This window comes from Neoarius graeffei, chromosome 11 (genome assembly GCF_027579695.1).
Source record: "Neoarius graeffei isolate fNeoGra1 chromosome 11, fNeoGra1.pri, whole genome shotgun sequence".
Classification (NCBI taxonomy): domain Eukaryota; kingdom Metazoa; phylum Chordata; class Actinopteri; order Siluriformes; family Ariidae; genus Neoarius; species Neoarius graeffei.
The window spans coordinates 67,226,658-67,248,751 of NC_083579.1; the positions used below are offsets into that span (position 1 = coordinate 67,226,658).

The 22,094-nt window shown below is 40.1% G+C and overlaps 1 protein-coding gene and 1 long non-coding RNA gene across 2 annotated transcripts in view; one reads left to right on the top strand and one right to left on the bottom strand.

The window, feature by feature from the left end:
- Positions 1-3,044: 3,044 nt before the first annotated feature.
- On the bottom strand, positions 3,045-5,230 carry LOC132893967 (uncharacterized). Its single transcript, XR_009655601.1, has 2 exons — positions 5,042-5,230; positions 3,045-3,248 (listed from the first exon to the last, which is right to left on the bottom strand). It is a non-coding gene; the product is annotated as an uncharacterized LOC132893967 (long non-coding RNA).
- A 7,091-nt stretch (positions 5,231-12,321) lies between these two features.
- The window catches only part of LOC132893968 (BTB/POZ domain-containing protein 7-like), a 75,894-nt gene continuing 66,121 nt past the window's right edge, over positions 12,322-22,094 (top strand). The window contains exon 1 of the mRNA XM_060933149.1: positions 12,322-12,578. The gene's annotated coding sequence lies outside the window, so the exon portion shown is untranslated. The remainder of the gene's footprint in view (positions 12,579-22,094) is intronic.

Here is a 22,094-nt window from a genome sequence, read left to right on the forward strand (position 1 = left end):
AGTACGTCGTGCGCATTTTGGCTGCCGCTTCTCACCAGAGCTTTTCATTTTTCTTTTCTTTTCCTTTTTTGTGTTTGTGTAGTTTGATGGGTTTTTTTTGTTTGAGTGTTTTGTCCGTCAGTTGTGGCGTAGCTCCAGACCCAGTTTTGGTGTCAATTCCCTTCAGGCCTTGGTGCACCGTTGGTGATGCCTGTGCACTTTGTTATGGACTGCAGTGAGCTCGTTGCTCTTTTTAACTTCAGGGTTGTCTAGCACTCTGTGCGGCAGTGCTTTTGTGCTTGGCGCGGTGTTCCGAGCAATGTTGCCCAGTGGCATCACAGTGGCTATGCAGGTGGTTTGGGACATACCAGTGCTCTGTGTGGCGGTGCTTCTGTGCTCGTTTTGTGGATCCATGGTGTGGTGTTCCGAGTGATGTTGCCTGGCAGTGTCGCAGTAGCTGTGCAGGCGGTGTGGTATTTATCTTCGTGCGCCTGGTGGGACTGTGTTAGCGACGCCATTAGAATTACATCCTGACCCTCTTTTGGTGGACTTTGTTTTTCTTCCCTCAATTGTAAATTGACCTTGGGTGTGAGAAAGGCGTTATATAAGTTGAACTGATTATTATTATTATTATTATTATTATTATTATTATTATTATTATTATTATTATTATTATACATACACATTTGATTGAACAATTATAGATTTTACAAAAAGTTAAAAGTTGGTTACTTACCAATATCCAATGCTGATTCCCTGCGCATGCACAGCAGAAAACTTTCTCACTGAATACTCGCATCAGCTCCGACGTGTGACATCATGTTGTCTTGACAACCATGTAATATTGTAAACCATATTCAACGCTCATTCTCCATTGGGTAGAGTGATGTCATACATGTAGGATAAGCAATATGCGAACAATACTGCATGCTATCAAACCAAATGAATGAAACACGCTAGAAGGGAATAGAATACATGTTTTTATTCCATGGAAAAAGTGTCCTGTATGCATAATAATGTACTGTAATACATGAGTATTATACAGTACCTAGTGGTAGTTACATTATTAGAACCATGGATAGAGTCATATTCTGATTTTTTAAAATATAATTTTAACTAAGGTTACACTCAAAAATAAAAGTATCTGTAATAAAAGTAATAACTGCTTTTTCTTGATGCAGATGGACACTCAAAGGTAGAATGTGTATATAGTTTGCCTTTAAATCTTCATTCTAAGGTCAAATTGTATGCCTTGAATCATTTTTAAAAGTATGCTGTACTGTATTAATGTTTCCATGTAAGATATAGCGACATTCTAACTGTACCTTCTCAGCGTCAAGGAAATGTGGGCTACAGTTTGGTACCTTTATGTCTGAGAGTATACAAATACACCGATCAGCCATAACATTAAAGCCACTGAGAGGTGGAGTGAATTACACTGATTAGCTCATTACAATTGCACCTGTCAGTGGGTGAGATATATTAGACAGCAAGAGAACAGTCAGTCCTTGAAGTTGATGTGTTGGAAGCAGGAAAAATGGGCAAGTGTAAGGATCTGAGTGACTTTGACAAGGGCCAAATTGTGATGGCTAGATGACTGGGTCTGAGCATCTCCAAAATGACACATCTTGTGGGGTGTTCTCAGTATGCAGTGGTTAGTACCTACTAAAAGTGGTCCAAGGAAGGACAACCGGTGAACCGATGATAGGGTCATAAGTGTCAAAGGCTCATTGGTTCGCATGGGGCATGAAGGCTAGCCCATATGGTCCAATCCCACAGAAGAGCTACTGCAGAACAAACTACTGAAAAAGTTAACGCTGACACTTTTCTGTTTTAGCCAGCATTAACGTTTCAGCAGTTTGGTCTTGTCAAAGTCACTCAGATCCTGACACTTGCCCATTTTTCCTGCTTCCAACACATCAACTTCAAGAACTGACTGTTCTCTTGCTGCTTGATATATCTCACCCCTTGACAGGTGCCATTGCAATCCATCCATTATCCATAACCACTTATCCTGTCCAGGGTTGTAGGCAAGCTGGAGCATATCCCAGCTGACTATGGGCAAGAGGCAGGGTACACCCTGGACAAGTCGCCAGGTCATCGCATAGAGACAAACAACCATTCACACCCACATCCCCACCTCTGGCAATTTAGAGCCACCAATTAATCTAACCTACATGTCTTTGGACTGTGGGGGAAAACGGAGCACCTGGAGGAAACCCACACAGACACGGGGAGAACATGCAAACTCCACACAGAAAGGCCACTGGGCTTGAACCCAGAACTTTCTTTCTGTGAGGCGACAGTGCTAACCACTACGCCATCTGCCACTGTAATGAGATAATAAATGTTATTCATTGTTCATTTCATCTCTCAGTGGTCATAATGTTATAGCTGATATATATTCACCACTCGAAGATAAACTTCATATCTTCGTGTGACACATCGTCATGGGGAAAAGAAAGAAAAGAAAGCACACTCTCCTTTAATTCTATGTTTTTATTTATCAGTGCCTAAATAACAATTGTGGTCATGCCTGGTATCCTTTCTTCTTGGCATGATGCATACATTCCTGAGTGGTCCAAAACACCATACTGCTAAAAGATATCCTTTACACATCTTGATGATGACTTAGTCTTCTGCATTTCTGTAGTAATACCATCCATCCATCCATTATCTGTAGTCGCTTATCCTGTACAGGGTCGTAGGCAAGCTGGAGCCTATCCTCGCTGACTATGGGCACCTGATTGATAATTATTCTCTTAATAATTTTTGAATTAGGAAGGGCATACTTATTTTTTCCCATCTGGTCTTGGAATGTTGGTTTACTTTTGGGACAAAAAATGAGTATATTGTGGAATGTTTTTGTCACCTGAGGTTATTTGTTTGTGGACGGAAGTTGGTGAGGACCACACAATTGTTATTTAGGCCCTAATAAAAACATAGAATTGAAGGAGGGTGTACTTTCTTTTCACCATGACTACATATTTGCATTTCCTTTACGCTTTAATAAGTGTGGCAATCACATGATGCAATAGTCAGTAAACAACTGCAGAACCGTATCATTTAGATTTTGTCACATGACAAGTTGCATTTTATTTCAGTAAACAAAAAAGCTCTGTGATGTGGCAAAGGGTGAGTGATGTAAGTGGTCCATAAGGTCAGACTTGTGAAGGTGGTGTTTGCCGGTATACTGGGATGTGGTACATGATCCAGCCAGCAGGGACCAGGAGACCAAGTGCAAAGATGGACATGGTAAACACTGTCTGCTGTGGAGATACAAGTTGGAAATAAGAGTTTAAACACTTTTCACATTTTGCTAGATGTGATATATCTCCTGTTTTTCAGCACTAAAACCTATGAAGTTATTTGAGATGTATATACAGTAAACTGAAAAGTATACCCCGAGGTAAATATTCTAACAATAATTAACACAAATAATCAATGTCTTTTGTAATGAAAATAAGTGTCATTCCATTTAGAATACAACACCATTATGTGTTCATATGTTTTATGGAAAACTTATGAACAGAGAAGCTTACTTGCATTTTCACACCCATTTCACTACTATCAAAGAAAACCAAGGCACGTTTGCAAAATCACGACAAGCAAGTTTAATTTTCAGTTCCTCATATCATAGACCTCAAATCACTAAAAATTAATGGGCAATTTCAATGTTAATTGTGCCAAAAAATTGCAGCAGTAAATAACAATTAAAGCTTCAACCAAATAATTTATTTATTTTTTTACTTGTGATTGAGAGAGAGGAAAAATACCAAAAGAGATAGTAATAGCCAGAGGTAGAGCAACTGCTAAATCGTAAACAGAAAATAAAGAAACTAAGGTTGAGACTGAAAAACCACCACAAAATGTTGTCTGTCAAGCATTAAAAATAGAGTTTACATCTTGCGAGCGGAAACCACAAGTCATTAGGGTTGTGTGTGATGCAGGGTGAGTGGTGTGTGGTTCCTATTACTGCAGATCACAGAACTGGGTCCCAGTGTCAGCTCCTCGCCACTCTAAATATGAATCATTAATTGCCTCCATGCAAATGGAGAAGAATTGCAAAGAATTGTCCGCGTGGGTTTCCTCCGGGTGCTCCGGTTTCCCCCACAGTCCAAAGACATGCAGGTTAGGCTAACTGGTGACTCTAAATTGACCGTAGGTGTGAATGTGAGTGTGAATGGTTGTCTGTGTCTATGTGTCAGCCCTGTGATGACCTGGCGACTTGTCCAGGGTGTACCCCGCCTTTCGCCCGTAGTCAGCTGGGATAGGCTCCAGCTTGCCTGCGACCCTGTAGAAGGATAAAGCGGCTAGAGATAATGAGATGAGATGAGACTTGTCTTACTGTAACTTTTTTTTTTTTTAAAGTAAGGATCTTACATTTGCAGTGATAAACACCAAACATTATAGACATTAGGTGTGAGACAGATAGTGGACATTGCTGAATATTCTAAGGGACTTGTTTAATAATATTGATTAATACTGCTGTTTTAATTATGTACAATTCATAACTACTGCCAAATAAAGCAAGATGTTATAACCTCTGCTAATGATATACTGAGAGAACTATAGCATAAGTCCTGTAGTATTGCTACAGAGGTGGTGAGAAATAAAACTTGCATAAATACATAACAACCAAAGAGAATATACACAACACTGAAAGTATATAATTCTTATATAATATAGCCTGAGTAATGAACTCTTATAAATGTCATTCAATAATGTAGGCTACACTTAGAATAAATGTAAAAACCCTAATGTAGTATTTGGTTTGTCTCTTTGGGAAAACTATTAAATGTTATATATAGAACTTTTCCTAGGAAAGAGAGTCCTTTAAGAAGTGAAGAATTCTAAACAAAAAGCTTCTTTGAGAAACTTTTTAAAAAGAATCTTAAGTTATTTAGCCATTATAATATATCTACTGCAATGTTCATATCTCTATTGTCAATTTGTCCTGTTCTTGTAAGCTTGAATAAGATATCAGCAAGTGGAATAAAAGATTCTTAACTTTAACCATACAAAAATGTGGAAACATGGCAATGATAATACAAATATTTACCCCAGGTCCAATCTTTTCCTTAGGTGGCTTGCAGTAAATATTTGATCTGTGATCTTGTTTGGCAAGCTTCATTCGCACCACAGCTCTGACATGTCCTCGTAGGCCTGAAAACATTCTGAATGAGAATTCTATGGAGTAATGTGTGCACCCAAGAAAATCCTGAATGATTTATGTGTGTGAACCACAAGAGTGACTTGGAAAATGCACATCCTGTTTAGAAACCAGAAAATCAGTCTTTATCCTGGTATCAGGGAGGAGTCTTCACTTCTGGGCTGTGGTCATGATCCAAAACACTGTCTCAACAGGAAAGTTGCAAAAAGATTTTCTTTCAGACTTATATATTACATTTGAAAAGACATCACATAAATTAATTTACATATGTATTGTTATAAAATCTAAGGAGACAGCCTGGGTTAGCTGGGCCAGCACATGAGGGTTAAACACAAGGGTTCGTCTGAGTTTGCAGAACAACAAAATAATGCCCATCATGTAGCAACAGCTGGATTTTGTGTCCCTCAAGAGGAAGCCAGAAGTCATTAAGTTACCAGAACAGATGGCTCTTTGGAAGTGTATAAACACTGGACACTGCAAACATATAAATAAAAACACAATGGTTAGTTATGCGTTATGGAACAGTTTTCTATAATGCATTATGGAAAGAGATGACACATGCTCTCTGACTAAAACATCCCTGGGAATAATACATTGAATGCTGATTTTAGTCTAGGCCGACTGTGAATTAATTCTTTAAGATTGTCATTGATCATAAAGCAAAAATGAACTGATCAACGCACAAGGAACTACAGTGGTGCTTGAAAGTTTGTGAACCCTTTAGAAACCTTTTTCTATATTTCTGCATAAATTTGACCTAAAACATCATCAGATTTTCACACAAGTCCTAAACATAGATAAAGAGAACCCAGTTAAACAAATGAGACAAAAATATTATACTTGGTCATTTATTTATTGAGGAAAATGATCCAATATTACATATCTGTCAGTGGCAAAAGTATGTGAAACTATAGGATTAGCAGTTAATTTGAAGGTGAAATTAGAGTCAGGTGTTTTCAATCAATGGGATGACAATCAGGTGTGAGTGGGCACCCTGTTTTATTTAAAGAACAGGCATCTATCAAAGTCTGATCTTCACAACACATTTGTGGAAGTGTATCATGGCACGAACAAAGGAGATTTCTGAGGACCTCAGAAAAAGCGTTGTTGATGCTCATCAGGCTGGAAAAGGTTACAAAACCATCTCTAAAGAGTTTGGACTCCACCAATCCACAGTCATTGTGTACAAATGGAGGAAATTCAACACCATTGTTACCCTCCCCAGGAGTGGTTGACCAACAAAGAACAGTCCAAGAGCAAGGCGTGTAATAGTCGGCGAGGTCACAAAAGACCCCAGGGTAACTTCTAAGCAACTGAAGGCCTCTCTCACATTGGCTAATGTTAATGTTCCTGAGTCCACCATCAGGAGAACACTGAACAACAATAGTGTGCATGGCAGGGTTGCAAGGAGAAAGCCACTGCTCTCCAAAAAGAACATTGCTGTTCTTCTGCAGTTTGCTAAAGATCACGTGGATAAGCCAGAATGCTATTGGAAAAATGTTTTATGGACGGATGAGACCAAAATAGAACTTTTTGGTTTAAATGAGATGTGTTGGGGTGTTGTGGCTCAAGTGGGTAAGGCACCATACCATAAATCTGGGGACCCGGGTTTGATTCTGACCTGAGGTCATCTCCTAATCCTGTCTCTCTCTCCTGCTCATTTCCTGTCTCTATGCTGTCCTATCCAATAAAGGTGAAAAAAGCCCAAAAAATATCTTTAAATGAGAAGCGTTATGTTTGGAGAAAGAAAACACTGCATTCTGGCATAAGAACCTTATCCCATCTGTGAAACATGGGATAAGGCCTGTTTTGCTGCATCTGGGCCAGAACGGCTTGCCATCATTGATGGAACAATGATTTCTGAATTATATCAGCGAATTCTAAAGGAAAATGTCAGGACATCTGTCCATGAACTGAATCTCAAGAGAAGGTGGGTCATGCAGCAAGACAACGACCCTAAGCACACAAGTCGTTCTACCAAAGAATGGTTAAAGAAGAATAAAGTGAATGTTTTAGAATGGCCAAGTCAAAGTCCTGACCTCAATCGAAATGTTGTGGAAGGACCTGAAGCGAGCAGTTCATGTGAGGAAACCCACCAACATCCCAGAATTGAAGCTGTTCTGTATGGAGGAATGGGCTAAAATTCCTCCAAGCCGCTGTGCAGGACTGATCAATAGTTACTGGAAACGTTTAGTTGCAGTTATTGCTGCACAAGGGGGTCGCACCAGAAACTGAAAGCAAAGGTTCACATACTTTTGCCACTCACAGAATATGTAATATTGGATCATTTTCCTCAATAAATAAATGACCAAGTATAATATTTTTGTCTCATTTGTTTAACTGGGTTCTCTTTATCTACTTTTAGGACTTGTGTGAAAATCTGATGATGTTTTAAGTCATATTTATGCAGAAATGTAGAAAATTCTAAAGGGTTCACAAATTTTCAAGCACCACTGTATATATTTGTAGTACATATGGTTATTTATGCTTGAAGCAAATGAGACAGCAGCCTACAAACGCCCCCATCTGTCTGACTGTATTATTGTATTGTTATATGTCAAGACATCAGGTTCTTTGCAGCAGTCTTAAAAGGGTTTTCCAATAAAGTAAAACACACTAACATTAATTTAAGCTACTTAGGTCTACTAATTAGTATGCAGATATTTTTACTTGTGCTATTAGGTATTCGTGTACTGTATTCATATCATTTTAGAGATTGTTTTTTATATTTACCTTGTGTTATGCTGCTACTACAAGAAATAAATAATTAATTAATTACCATTATGTTCATATTGAATTTTAGAAAAGTGTGGTTATGAATTTGGAAATATTCAAGTATTAAAAATATTGTTGTGTAAATGTTACTGCTGTAAGAAATTCATTATAGAATGTTGCCCAGGCCAACATCTTAATATGTAGTAAATTGTACTTCGTCTTTTGTGTTTTGATAATATTAAAACATGCTGATGATGAATTTGGAGAATATTTTTGGGGAACTCCTGTTGTTGAAATGTGATTTACTGATGGTTTTAAAGATGTAGGCTAACTGAGGGTGAAACTAAAGGCCTAAACCTTTATCAGTTCAGTAATATACCAGAAGGTGGTCTGAACTGTATTGGAAGAAGAAGAAGAAGAAGAAGAAGAAGAAGAAGAAGAAGAAACCAGTGAAAATATGTATCCCACATTTCCAAACATGCCATTAAAAATGGTTTTTCCTTCACATGTAAACATTTTTCCTTCACATGGAGATAGTGAACACCTTGAGGATTTCTAAAATGTATTCTGAATGTGTTGAGGTATTTTGTTCTATTTATGGAAAACACTTAGGTAAGTTGGGAATTTAAAAAAAAAAGTCCCAATAGATATGAATTCACTCCATAACATGATAAAATAATATGGTTTTGTGCCTTCCACTAAGCTACTAATAAATATTAGGTATTTAAACAATCTTTGAGATAATTAAATAGCTAATTCTTGTATGTTTAAAAGAATAACAACTTAATTGGCCTTAACTATTCTTTGGTGGTGCAGTCGTTAGTACTGTTGCCTCACAGCAAGAAGGTTCTGGGGTTGAGCCCAGTAGCGGACTGGGGCCTTCTGTGTGGAGTTTATGTGTTCTCTGTGTGCCTGTATGGGTTTCCTCTGGGTGCTCCAGTTTCCTCCCGCAGTCCAAAAGCATGTGGATTAGGTTGATTGGCTATTCTAAATAACCCATAGGTGTGTATGTGTACCTGCCAACAGATGAGGGTTTGGGTCCCTCTGGTGTGCTGTAATCATCAAAAGAATTCATGAAAGCTAGCTGATGGCAACAGACAAGTAACCTTTATTTGTTCAGGGTGGCATGCTATGAAGAGGATGGCAGAGTGGTGTAGTGGTTAGCACTGTTGCCTCACAGCAAGAAGGTTCTGGGTTTGAGCCCAGCGGCCGACGAGGGCCTTTCTGTGTGGAGTTTGCATGTTCTCCCTGCGGGTGTTCCAGTTGTCCCCACAGTCCAAAGACATGCAGGTTAGGCTAATTGGTGGCTCTAAATTGACCATAGGAGTGAGTGTAAATGGTTGTCTGTCTCTATGTGTCAGCCCTGTGATGAACTGGTGACTTGTCCAGGGTGTGCCCCACTCTCGCCCATAGTCAGCTGGGATAGGTTCCAGCTTGCCCGCGACCCTGCACTGGATAAGTGGTTATGGATAATGGATGAATGGATGGACGATATGAAGATTATCCTTTTTAAAGAAAAAATAACAAACAGAAGTTTGTTATGTGTGTTATAATTCCACTGAATCCCAAATGAGGGTGGTATGCTGGTGTAGTGGTTAGCACTGTCACCTCACAGCAAGAAGGTCCTGGGTTCAAGCCCAGCACCCGGTGAGGGCCTTTCTGTGTGGAGTTTGCATGTTCTCCCCATGTTTGTGTAGGTTTCCTCTGGGTGCTCCAGTTTCCCCCACCATCCAAAGACATGCAGGTTAGGCTAACTGGGGGCTCTAAATTGACCATATGTGAATGTAAGTGTGAATGGTTGTTTGTCTCTCTGTCATCCCTGCAATGACCTGGCGACTTGTCCAGTGTGTACCCTGCCTCTCGCCCATAGTCAGCTGGGATAGGTTCCAGCTTGCCTGTGGCCCTGCACTGGATAAGTGGTTACGGATAATGGATGGATGATATGAAGGTCCCATGGCATGGTGGTTTGTTGATGCTTTAAACGGGCTCGTGGAGGTTTCCGGATGTTATAGATGTTCTCGAAATGAACCCTCGGCACGTAGATATAGCCTCCTGGGAGAAAGCCCCATTTCAGCGCTTTTCCCAGTGCGTCGTTTTGCTAATGAGAAGCAGGAGGCGGGGAAGGGTAGAGGGTGGGGGCGGGTCTTATCATTAATATTCATGACATGTAAACGTATTACCTCTGATTGGCTAACAGCACTGTGACGCTACCTTCAGTGGGTCAGAACAAGTGGATGTGGGTGTCTTACTATGGCAAGAGAGAAGGAACAAACCGCGAAGGGAAAAATACCGCGCGCTGACGTCATTAAGGTGCGACGCAAGGAAATAAAATAAATTCAACAAATGTTGGGGTTTTTACTGAACAAACAAACAAATAAAATGAACGAGTGACTTAAAAAAAAGAATGTGGGTGTCTTTGTAAAAACTGTTTTGATTGGCTATTATAACAGAGCATGCTGCATGCTTTTTGGTTTTGTAGCGCAGAGTACGTGGCTAACTGCAGGAAGCGGTTAGCTGCACAGCTAATGTAGCCATTGCAAGGCTAACGTGGCACCGATTTTAAAACACGGCAAAACATAAGCTCATAAGTTACAGTCAATTTCCAGACTAAACTCAGTTTAACAGAGCATGCTGCATGCTTTTTGGTTTTGTAGCGCAGAGTACCTGGCTAACTGCAGGAAGCGGTTAGCTGCACAGCTAATGTAGCCACTGCAAGGCTAACGTGGCACCGATTTTAAAACACGGCAAAACAACTTAACAGTTATACACTTACTTGTTCGGTGTTTGTGGCTGATGCGGCAGGGATGCTTGGTACGGACCCAGGCTTCAGTGACAGTTGATGTGCAAAACCTGCCCTGTACTGTCCCAAGTTGTGGAAACATTCCTCAGGAAAATGCTTCCGACAAATATACACCGTCTTAGGTAGACTCGACGGCGTATTATTGAAGTAAATAAAATTAAGCCACTGCGTCTTCAGGGGCTCTCCCATTGGCAGTAAAAACAGACTCTTTTCTGTGTTGTCACATCCATGTACAGCGCAATTTCCATGTTTCGCTCGCTTAGGTGATGCCATGTTGTGTCCTCTATGGTCTCCTCACTACAACTGGGCGGGCAATTCATACAGTGGGTGGGAATCCAGAGGGGGGGCGTGGGGATCATCTCCCTTGCTGACGTAGTAAAGGGAAGAGTTTATCAACACGCCGTTTTGACGCGCCATTCTCAAATGTTGGGCATAGTTTGGTTTACACATTATGAAATTTCTAGCCACTGGGGTGACTTAAGAAGGTCAGAGGAACTCATTTTAACGTTAAAAAACCTCAGAAAGTGAAAATTTCATGCCATGGGACCTTTAAAGAAAAAATAACTAATGGAAGTCTGTTATTCCACTGAATCCCAAATGAGGGTCGTACGCTGGTGTAGTGGTTAGCACTGTCACCTTACAGCAAGAAGGTCCTGGGTTTGAGCCCAGTGGCTGACAAGGGCCTTTCTGTGTGGAGTTTGCATGTTCTCCTTGTGTCTGCATGGGTTTCCTCTGGGTGCTCCGGTTTCCCCCACATGCAAGTTAGGTTAACTGGTGGCTCTAAATTGACCATAGGTGTGAATGTAAATGGTTGTCTGTCTCTATGTGTCAGCCCTGCGATGACCTGGTGACTTGTCCAGGGTGTACCCCGCCTCTTGCCCATAGTCAGCTGGGATAGGTTCCAGCTTGCCCGTGACCCTGCACTGGATAAGTGATTATGGATAATGGATGGATGATATAAAGATTATCCTTTTTAAAGAAAGTCTGTCATATGTGTTATAATTCCACTGAATCCCAAATGAGGGTGGTACACTGGTGTAGTGGTTCACACTGTCACCTCACAGCAAGAAGGTCCTGGGTTCGAGCCCAGCAGGCCTTTCTGTGTGGAGTTTGCATGTTCTCCCCGTATCTGCTTGGGTTTCCTCTGGGTGCTCTGGTTTCCCCCACATGCAGGTTAGCCTAACTGGTGGCTCTAAATTGACCGTAGGTGTGAATGTGAGCGTGAATGGTTGTTTGTCTTTATACATCAGCCCTGCAATGACCTGGCGACTTGTCCAGGGTGCACCCCGCTTCTCGCCCATAGTCAGCTGGGATAGGTTCCAGCTTGCCTGTGAACAGGATAAGCAGCTACAAATAATGGATGGATGGATGGATCCCAAATGACAGACTTCTCTCAATATAAATGCACAATGTACTGTAAGGTGTATAATAATGGTATCTACATGCTTTCTAGTGCACTGTATGTCCAGTAGGGAGCCATTCTGGATTTGTGCGTTTTCATTTTGTCAATGAGGGTCTGTGCGTTACTTCCGTTCACCGCTAGGTGGAGACAGAACACATATAAACAGAGCTCCATTGAAAGATTGCTGAAATGCAGCTCAGTAATGTAACGTCATATTCACTACCGCAGGCCACAACAACACAGAGCTGGCAGAAAGAGAGAGAGAGAGAGAGTTTCCTTTGAAGGAAAAAAAACCCTACTTCCACATCAGTGTGTTTACTTTGGGCAGGCACAGAAGAAAAGTCAGGGTTTTAGTAATTTCTAGATTGATATCCGGGTGGTGAAGAAGACGTGAAGTGCTTTTGTGTTTGTTGAAAGGAATCTCTAAACTTAATAAGCGGCAGAGAGACAGAAGGAGAGAAGGTTGCAGCCCCACAGTCCTGGAAGAAATATGATTCAGCGATGAAAAGGTAAAGGTTTGTGCTTTTGGTTGGCATGTGTTGCAGAACTTTCAGTCTGAACTCATTTTCTGTGCTTTTCTCCCTCCGGTTATACAGCGGGGACTCTCGGTGTGCACGGAGGATTAAAATCGCTTCATTGGCGGATTTGTTCCTGTGTTTTGTTTATTTATTTATTGCATATCCTGTAGTGTCATTTTGTCGCTGGGTTTCATGTGAATCGTGTGCACTTGAAGGCGGTTCTGAATGAGTCGGGTGCAGCGGAGAGGATGCGTTCGGTTCGGCTCCAAACATTGTGTAACCGGAGCTCGGGTGTAGAAAGCGCTCGTGCAGACAAAGCCATCCGGTTTGCTGTCCTCTATTCTCCTGAGATCCAGCATGCTCGGTGTGCGCGCGCAGAGGCTCATCCTGCAGGAGGCTGTTTCTATCACCGATTTCGAACTGCTCATCTTTCTTCTTTACGTCTGATAAGACTCCAGAGCGTCCGAAAGCTTTGCACTATGTGCAGCTGACACCGAGCGAACAGCATCCTGTTTCACATGCAGGTAGCCAAGCAGATAGGTGTGTGTGTGTGTGTGTGGTTAACATGGGCTGATTAACTAGTGTGTGAATATAGGGTGTTATGTGACTAGACAGGGGAAGCTGGTTTCATTTTCTTCTTACTGAATGATTTTTTTTTTGTATATCCAAACACACATTTGTACATCTTCTTCAAAAAATGGTTGCATTATTTAAAATTTCATATGGAATGGAAGTTGGGGAAATAAATTGTTTTTGCAACCTGAACAAAAAAAATGGTTGCATTATTTAAATTTTAAATAACTTCCATTCCATATGAAATTTTACATAATGCAACTTTTTTTTTTTGTCAGGTTGCAGAAACCATTTATTTCCCTAACTTCTATTCCATATGAAATTTTAAATAATGCAACCTTTTTTTTTTGTCAGGTTGCAGAAACCATTTATTTCCCTAACTTTAATTCCATATGAAATTTTAAATAATGCGGGCAGCATGGTGGTGTAGTGGTTAGCGCTGTCGCCTCACAGCAAGAAGGTCCTGGGTTCGAGCCCTGGGGCCGGCGAGGGCCTTTCTGTGTGGAGTTTGCATGTTCTCCTCGTGTCCGCGTGGGTTTCCTCCGGGTGCTCCGGTTTCCCCCACAGTCCAAAGACATGCAGGTTAGGTTAACTGGTGACTCTAAATTGACCGTAGGTGTGAATGGTTGTCTGTGTGTCAGCCCTGTGATGACCTGGCGACTTGTCCAGGGTGTACCCCGCCTTTCGCCCGTAGTCAGCTGGGATAGGCTCCAGCTTGCCTACGACCCTGTAGAAGGATAAAGCGGCTAGAGATAATGAGATGAGATGAGATTTTAAATAATGCAACCATTTTTTTTTTGTCAGGTTGCAGAAACAATTTATTTCCCTAACTTTAATTCCATATGAAATTTTAAATAATGCAACCATTTTTTTTGGTCAGGTTGCAGAAACAGTTTATTTCCTTAACTTCCATTCCATATGAAATTTTAAAGAATGCAACCTTTTTTTGGGGGGGGGGTCAGGTTGCAGAAAATTTATTTCCCCAACTTCCATTCCATATGAAATTTTAAATAATGCAACCTTTTTTTTTTTTTTTTGGTCAGGTGGCAGAAACTATTTATTTATTTGAAAAAATAATAAATTTGTTTATTTGAAAGAAAAGAAAAAAGGTTGCATTATTTAAAATTTCATATGGAATGGAAGTTAGGAAAATAAATTTTCTGCAACCTGACCCCCAAAAAAAGGTTGTATTTTTAACATTTCGTATGGAATGGAAGTTAGGGAAATATTGTTTCTGCAACCTGACCAAAAAAAAAAAAAAAAGGTTGGATTATGTAAAATTTCGTATGGAATGGAAGTTGGGGAAATAAATTGCTTCTGCCACTTGACAAAAAAAAAGTTGCATTTTTTTTTTTTTTTAACATTTCATATGGAATGGAAGTTAGGGAAATACATTTTCTGCAACCTGACACACACACACACACACAAAAAGAAAAAAGGTTGCATTATTTAAAATTTCATATGGAATGGAAGTTGGGGAAATAAATTGCTTCTGCCACTTGACCCAAAAAAAAAGGTTGCATTTTTTTTTAACATTTCATATGGAATGGAAGTTGGGGAAATTTTCAGCAACCTGACACCCACCCACCCCAAAAAAAGATAAAAGGTTGCATTATTTAAAATGTCATATGGAATGGAAGTTGGGGAAAAAATTGTTTCTGCCACTTGACCAAAAAAAAAGGTTGCTTTTTTTTTTTTTTTTTTTTTTTTAAATTTCATATGGAATGGAAGTTAGGAAAATACATTTTCTGCAACCTGACCCAAAGAAAAAAGGTTGCATTATTTAAAATTTCATATGGAATGGAAGTTGGGGAAATTGTTTCTGCAAACTGACAAAAAAAAATGGTTGCATTATTTACATTTTAAATAACTTCCATTCCATATGAAATTTTAAATAATGCAACCTTTTTTTCTTTTCTTTTTTTTTTTTCTTTTGGGTCAGGTTGCAGAAACAATTTATTTCCCTAATTTAAAATTTCATATGGAATGGAAGTTAGGGAAATACATTTTCTGTAACCTGACCCAAAAGGAAAAAAAAGAAAAAAAGGTTGCATTATTTAAAATTTCATATGGAATGGAAATTAGGGAAATAAATTTTCTGCAACCTGACCCAAAAAAAAAGGTTGCATTATTTAAAATTTCATATGCAATGGAAATTAAGGAAATAAATCGTTTCTGCCACCTGACCAAAAAAAATGGTTGCATTATTTAACATTTCATATTGAATGGAAGTTAGAGCAGCCTTTCTGGAGTGCCATCAAAAATTATATATTCTAACGTTAAGAAAAATAAAATGAATTAAAATTCCAAAAAAACGATAGTTACACTAATGCAGATCATCGCCGCCTCATGCATCATCAAAATTTGTCTCACGGCCCCCTTTCCCATGTCATCATCACTGCCGGGGTCAGCATGACTGTGTATATGAGTGCATCTCAAAAAATTAGAATATTGTGAAAAAGTTCAATGTTTTCCATCAGTTATTTAAGAAAGTGAAAATGTTATACATTATAGACTCATTACACATAAACTAAAATGTTTCAAGCATTTTTCTATTTTAATTTTAATCAGTATGGCATACAGTACAAAAACAAAAAAAACCCATCTCAAAATATTAGAATACTTCATTTCGAGTTTGAGTAAAACAGTATGAGCACAGTGTATCTCTCGGTCTAGTTCAGTACACACAACCACAATCATGGGGAAGACTGCTGACTTGACTGTTGTCCAGAAGATGATCACTGATGCCCTTCACAAGGAGGGTAAGCCACAAAAGGTCATTGCTGAAAAGGGTGGCTGGAAAAGGTGCACAAGCAACAGAGATGGCCGCAGTCTTGAGAGGATTGCCAAGAAAAGTTGATTTAAGAACTTGGGAGAGCTTCACAAGGAGTGGACTGAGGCTGGTGTCAGTGTATCAAGACCCATCACGAACAGACATCTTCAAGAAAGGGGATACAACTTTCACATTCCTAATATCAAGCTACTCCTGAGCCAGAGACAATGTCAGAAGTGTCTTATCTGGGCTAAGGAGAGAAAGAAATGGACTGTTGCTCAGTGGTCCAAAGTCCTCTTTTCAGATGAAAGTACATTTTGCATTTAATTTGGAAATCACGGTTCTAGAGTCTGGAGAAAGAGTGGAGAGGCACAGAATCCAAGGTGTTTGAAGCCCAGTGTGAAGTTTCCACAGTCTGTGATGATTTGGGGTGCCATGTCATCTGCTGGTGTTGGTCCACTGTATTTTATCAAGTCCAAAGTCAACACAGCCATCTACCAGGAGATTTTAGAGCACTTCATGCTTCCATCTGCTGACGAGCTTTTTGGAGATGCTGATTTCCTTTTCCAGCAGGACTTGGCACCTACCCACAGTGCCAAAACTACTACCAAATGGTTTGCTGACCATGATATTACCGTGTTTGATTGGCCAGCCAACTTGCCTGACCTGAACCCCATAGAGAATCTAGAGTCAAGAGGAAGATGAAACACTCAACCCAAAAATACAGATACGCTGAAGGCCACTATCAAAACAACCTGGGCTTCAATAACACCTCAGCAGTGCCACAGACTGATCACCTCCATGCCACACTGCATTGATACAGTAATTCATGGTAAAGGAGCCCCAACCAAGTATTGAGTGTATAAATGGACATACTTTTCAGAAGTTGGACATTTCTGTATTGTAAATCCTTTTTTTAATTGATCTTGGGGAATATTCTAATAATTTGAGATACTGGATTTTTGTTTATGAGCTATAAGCCATAATTATCAAAATTAAAACAAAAAAGGCTTTAAATATTTCACTTTACATGTAATGAATATAGAATATATGAAAGTTTACCTTTTTGAATTAAATTATGAAAAAAAAAGGAACTTTTTCATGGTATTCTAACTTTTTGAGATGCACTAGTATTTTATATGGGGTTGCCTTGAGAATTTGCATACTTCTGAAGGGTGCCATGACTGAAAAAAGGTTGAGAAACACTGAGTTAGGGAAATAAATTGTTTCTGCAACCTGACCAAAAAAAAAAAAAAAGTTACATAGTATGTCCTCATAATGAGAGTATTTTTTTAAAATATATAATTATGACTTGGCATCCTAAACTTTTTTTACTCTTTCATAATCATAAAGTTTTCTCGAAATGATCACTGGGATCATAACTTATTATGATCAGATCAGATACCAAGTCATTATGAGATTGTCATACTTCTGAACAGTTTGCAGAATTACTTCTGCCAGCTTTGTTGGAGGAGGTTGTTTTCGCCTCTGTTTGTCTGTTCCCATTATAACTCAAAAAGTAGTGAACATATTTTGATGAAATTTTAAGGCAAGGTGGGACAAAGAACAATTAATTAGATTTTGATGCAGATATGGATGTGGAGCCAGGATTTATTTATTTATTTATTTATTTATTTTTGTGTGTGCGCGCGTGTGTCTATTCTGATGTGTGGCTTGGCAGAGGTATGCACTCTATCAAGTGCCCTTCGAGTTATGAGAAGTACAACCCCAATTCCAAAAAAGTTGGGACAAAGTACAAATTGTAAATAAAAATGGAATGCAATAATTTACAAATCTCAAACTGATTTTGTATTCACAATTGAACATGGACAACATATCAAATGTCGAAAGTGAGACATTTTGAAATTTCATGCCAAATATTGGCTCATTTGAAATTTCATGACAGCAACACATCTCCAAAAAGTTGGGACAGGGGCAATAAGAGGCTGGAAAAGTTAAAGGTACAAAAAAGGAACAGCTGGAGAACCAAATTGCAACTCATTAGGTCAATTGGCAATAGGTGTGGCAGCGGCTCTGAGAAGTAAAGATGGGAAGAGGATCACCAATCCCCCGAATTCTGCGCCGACAAATAGTGGAGCAATATCAGGAGTTCGACAGTGTAAAATTGCAAAGAGTTTGAACATATCATCATCTACAGTGCATAATATCATAAGATTCAGAGAATCTGGAAGAATCTCTGTGCGTAAGGGTCAAGGTCGGAAAACCATACTGGGTGCCCGTGATCTTCGGGCCCTTAGATGGCACTGCATCACATACAGGCATGCTCCTGTATTGGAAATCACAAAATGGGCTCAGGAATATTTCCAGAGAACATTATCTGTGAACACAATTCACCGTGCCATCTGCCGTTGCCAGCTAAAACTCTATAGTTCAAAGAAGAAGCCGTATCTAAACATGATCCAGAAGCGCAGACGTCTTCTTTGGGCCAAGGCTCATTTAAAATGGACTGTGGTAAAGTGGAAAACTGTTCTGTGGTCAGACGAATCAAAATTTGAAGTTCTTTATGGAAATCAGGGACGCCGTGTCATGCGGACTAAAGAGGAGAAGGACGACCCAAGTTATCAGCGCTCAGTTCAGAAGCCTGCATCTCTGATGGTATGGGGTTGCATTAGTGCATGTGGCATTGGCAGCTTGCACATCTGGAAAGACACCATCAATGCTGAAAGGTATATCCAGGTTCTAGAGCAACATATGCTCCCATCCAGACGACGTCTCTTTCAGGGAAGACCTTGCATTTTCCAACATGACAATGCCAAACCACATACTGCATCAATTACAGCATCATGGCTGCGTAGAAGAAGGGTCCGGGGTACTGAACTGGCCAGCCTGCAGTCCAGATCTTTCACCCATAGAAAACATTTGGCGCATCATAAAACGGAAGATACGACAAAAAAGACCTAAGACAGTTGAGCAACTAGAATCCTACATTAGATAAGAATGGGTTAACATTCCTATCCCTAAACTTGAGCAACTTGTCTCCTCAGTCCCCAGACGTTTACAGACTGTTGTAAAGAGAAAAGGGGATGTCTCACAGTGGTAAACATGGCCTTGTCCCAACTTTTTTGAGATGTGTTGTCATGAAATTTAAAATCACCTAATTTTTCTCTTTAAATGATACATTTTCTCAGTTTAAACATTTGTCATCTATGTTCTATTCTGAATAAAATATGGAATTTTGAATCTTCCACATCATTGCATTCCGTTTTTATTTACAATTTGTACTTTGTCCCAACTTTTTTGGAATCGGGGTTGTATCTCATTATGGTGTATTAAGTCATAATTATGAGAAACCTTTTCATTATTATGGTGGCAGAAAAGGGCCTCTTTCGAGCATCGTGGTTCTTGGTGTGTGGGGTGTTTTTTAAGCACGCTGACAGTAAATAAATGTTATTACTCATGTCCCAGAATGGAAAGCAATGCTGCTACTGTGCTACTATGAAGAAGTTCTGGGTGTAAAAATAGAGGTGACTGATACAGTGCCACTTTAGATCCTCATGGGAGTCTGCCAAAAAGTTTGGTAATAGCTCTACTTGCCTAAGCCTGATTACGTCTGTTGAAGGTTTGTAAGATGGGGAATTGTATGTATGCCTCTTTCCACATGCTAGTTTTTAGCTCTGCCTGCTTCTCTCTCTCTCTCTCTCTCTCTCTCTCTCTCTCTCTCTCTCTCTCTCTGTGTCTCTGTATCTGTCTCTCAGACTCTACAGGGACTCCCCTGCTTCCCCAAAGGCGACTGTGAATTAAGCATGATCTCTCAGTTCCTTCAGACGAGCTCTGCTCCTGAAGTTTCCTTGATTTTGAATCCGTTGCTTAAGGCTCCAAGGGATAATCTAACAAAATGTCACAATAGCTGCAATGCTCTCTTGTGCATCTAAATGAACCCCTCTGTGCAGGAAGAAATTGAAGTAAGTGTTCTCCAGTTTCATTCTCTGGGAAATTACTTTTGTAGGCATCTAATTATTTCAGTTAAGAAACAGTCAGATCTATCTAGTGTTGTCCTACCTTTGATTCAAGTAGGCGGATAAAAGCCGTGTAAATTACAGCCTTCTATGTAATTTCAGTGTTGTATTTCTGACTCATTCATTTCTGCTGTAGTGCTTCTGCTTCCTTGGGGAGACCATTTACCTTCATTCAGGGTTGGTTTGTAATGTAGACGGATCGATGGTGCCAGTAAATGTAGCCCCATATTTATTGTTCTATGTGCTCATGTGCAAAGTCAGGATCTAAATCTTTGCAGTTTTTTTTGCATATTCAAAATGTGAGCATTCTTGCTTCCTTTAAGATTTCTTAAGGCTAAATGCACCAACTAAGTGTGGTGGTGCTTTGTCAGATTTTAATTTGTCTCAAGTATTTACCTCTGTCTATTGCTGTATTTAAAAACTGGGACTGCATGATCATTAAGATAAAGGAGAACCTTCTCACTCTCCAATGGTGGGAATGCAGTGTCTTGATAAAGCACTCCATTCGAAATAAGTCCTGATGTTGCATTTCTGTTTCATGGTTAATTACTTCTTTTATGGTCGTTTTGCATAATTTTGATGCATATTCATCAGTCGGATTAGTTAGAGCAACATTTCAGTGCACCAGGTTTCAAACTTATTGTCTGTTCAGCACAGTGTTTGTGACTGCTGTCCAAGTGATGCAGAAAATAAGAGACTTCTTCACATTTGTCAAACGTAAGGACCTTAAACAGCTACATGCTCCATGGAATGGGAGAGCATTTAAATGAGCAGCATGAACATGTCTCAAAATGCTGTTTGCTGTGTAGTGACTATCGTATGGAATAATTATATTGGAGCATTTCAGAACATATATTTTGTTTATTTGTGGTATTACAGTAATTTATTATTATAGGACACTTTTTGGCGGCACGGTGGTGTAGTGGTTAGCGCTGTCGCCTCACAGCAAGATGGTCCGGGTTCGAGCCCCGTGGCCGGCGAGGGCCTTTCTGTGCGGAGTTTGCATGTTCTCCCCGTGTCCGCGTGGGTTTCCTCCGGGTGCTCCGGTTTCCCCCACAGTCCAAAGACATGCAGGTTAGGTTAACTGGTGACTCTAAATTGACCGTAGGTGTGAATGTGAGTGTGAATGGTTGTCTGTGTCAGCCCTGTGATGACCTGGCGACTTGTCCAGGGTGTACCCCGCCTTTCGCCCGTAGTCAGCTGGGATAGGCTCCAGCTTGCCTGCGACCCTGTAGAACAAGATAAAGTGGCTACAGATAATGAGATGAGATGAGGACACTTTTCTCGATGGAATAAAAACCATGTACAGGTAGTCGTCGATTTACGACTGCGTTTGGTTACGACTGACCGGTCGTAAACCGATCTGGTCGTAAGTCGGCCTATGTTAAATGAACGTAAATATATTGTGATGTGTAATGATATTGTAATCATCTTAAAGTCTTATTTTATCAACATTTTCTTATTTCATTACCTTGGCTCATTATTTGGTTTAAGTCAAACACTGCGTACAGTACAATTCGTTTAATATGTGCAAAACAAAAAATACGAAATACAGGTGTGAAAAATGGAAAACATTTTAGTTTGAAACATACCAAAATACAAATGTAAAACATAGTAAAATACAAACTTTAGTGACCGCTGGCATCACTGGTGCTTGGCTGTGGGTCGTCTACGTCGTCATCAGCTGTTGCAGCGCTCGGGTTGGCGGGAGGATTTGCTCGTTTCATAAACCAGGAGCTGGGGCGGAAACTGTATGACTGAGTGCACGAGGGAGCGCGAGAGAGACTGAGCATGTGCCTGGAGCTGGGGCGGAAACTGTCGCACGCTCAGCTGGGAAACACTTGCCAGTCATAACCAGACGGTTGTAAAGTCAATCGGTCGTAAGTCGCATAGGTCGTAAGTCGACGACTACCTGTATTCTGTTCCCTTCTAGTGGGTTTCATTTGGTTTGATAGCATGCAATATTGTTAGCATATCGCTTATCCTATGTGTATTACATAACTCTACCTAATAGAGAATGAGTGTTGAATATGGTTTACGACATTGCATGGTTGTCAAGACAGCATGACGTCGCACGTAGAAGACATAAAACTGCCACGCTAGTGAGGGACTGTGACAATTTGTAAACAAACATGGCTGCCGGGTTTGCTTCGTTGAATACGGAAGATTTTGAGAGAATTTTGA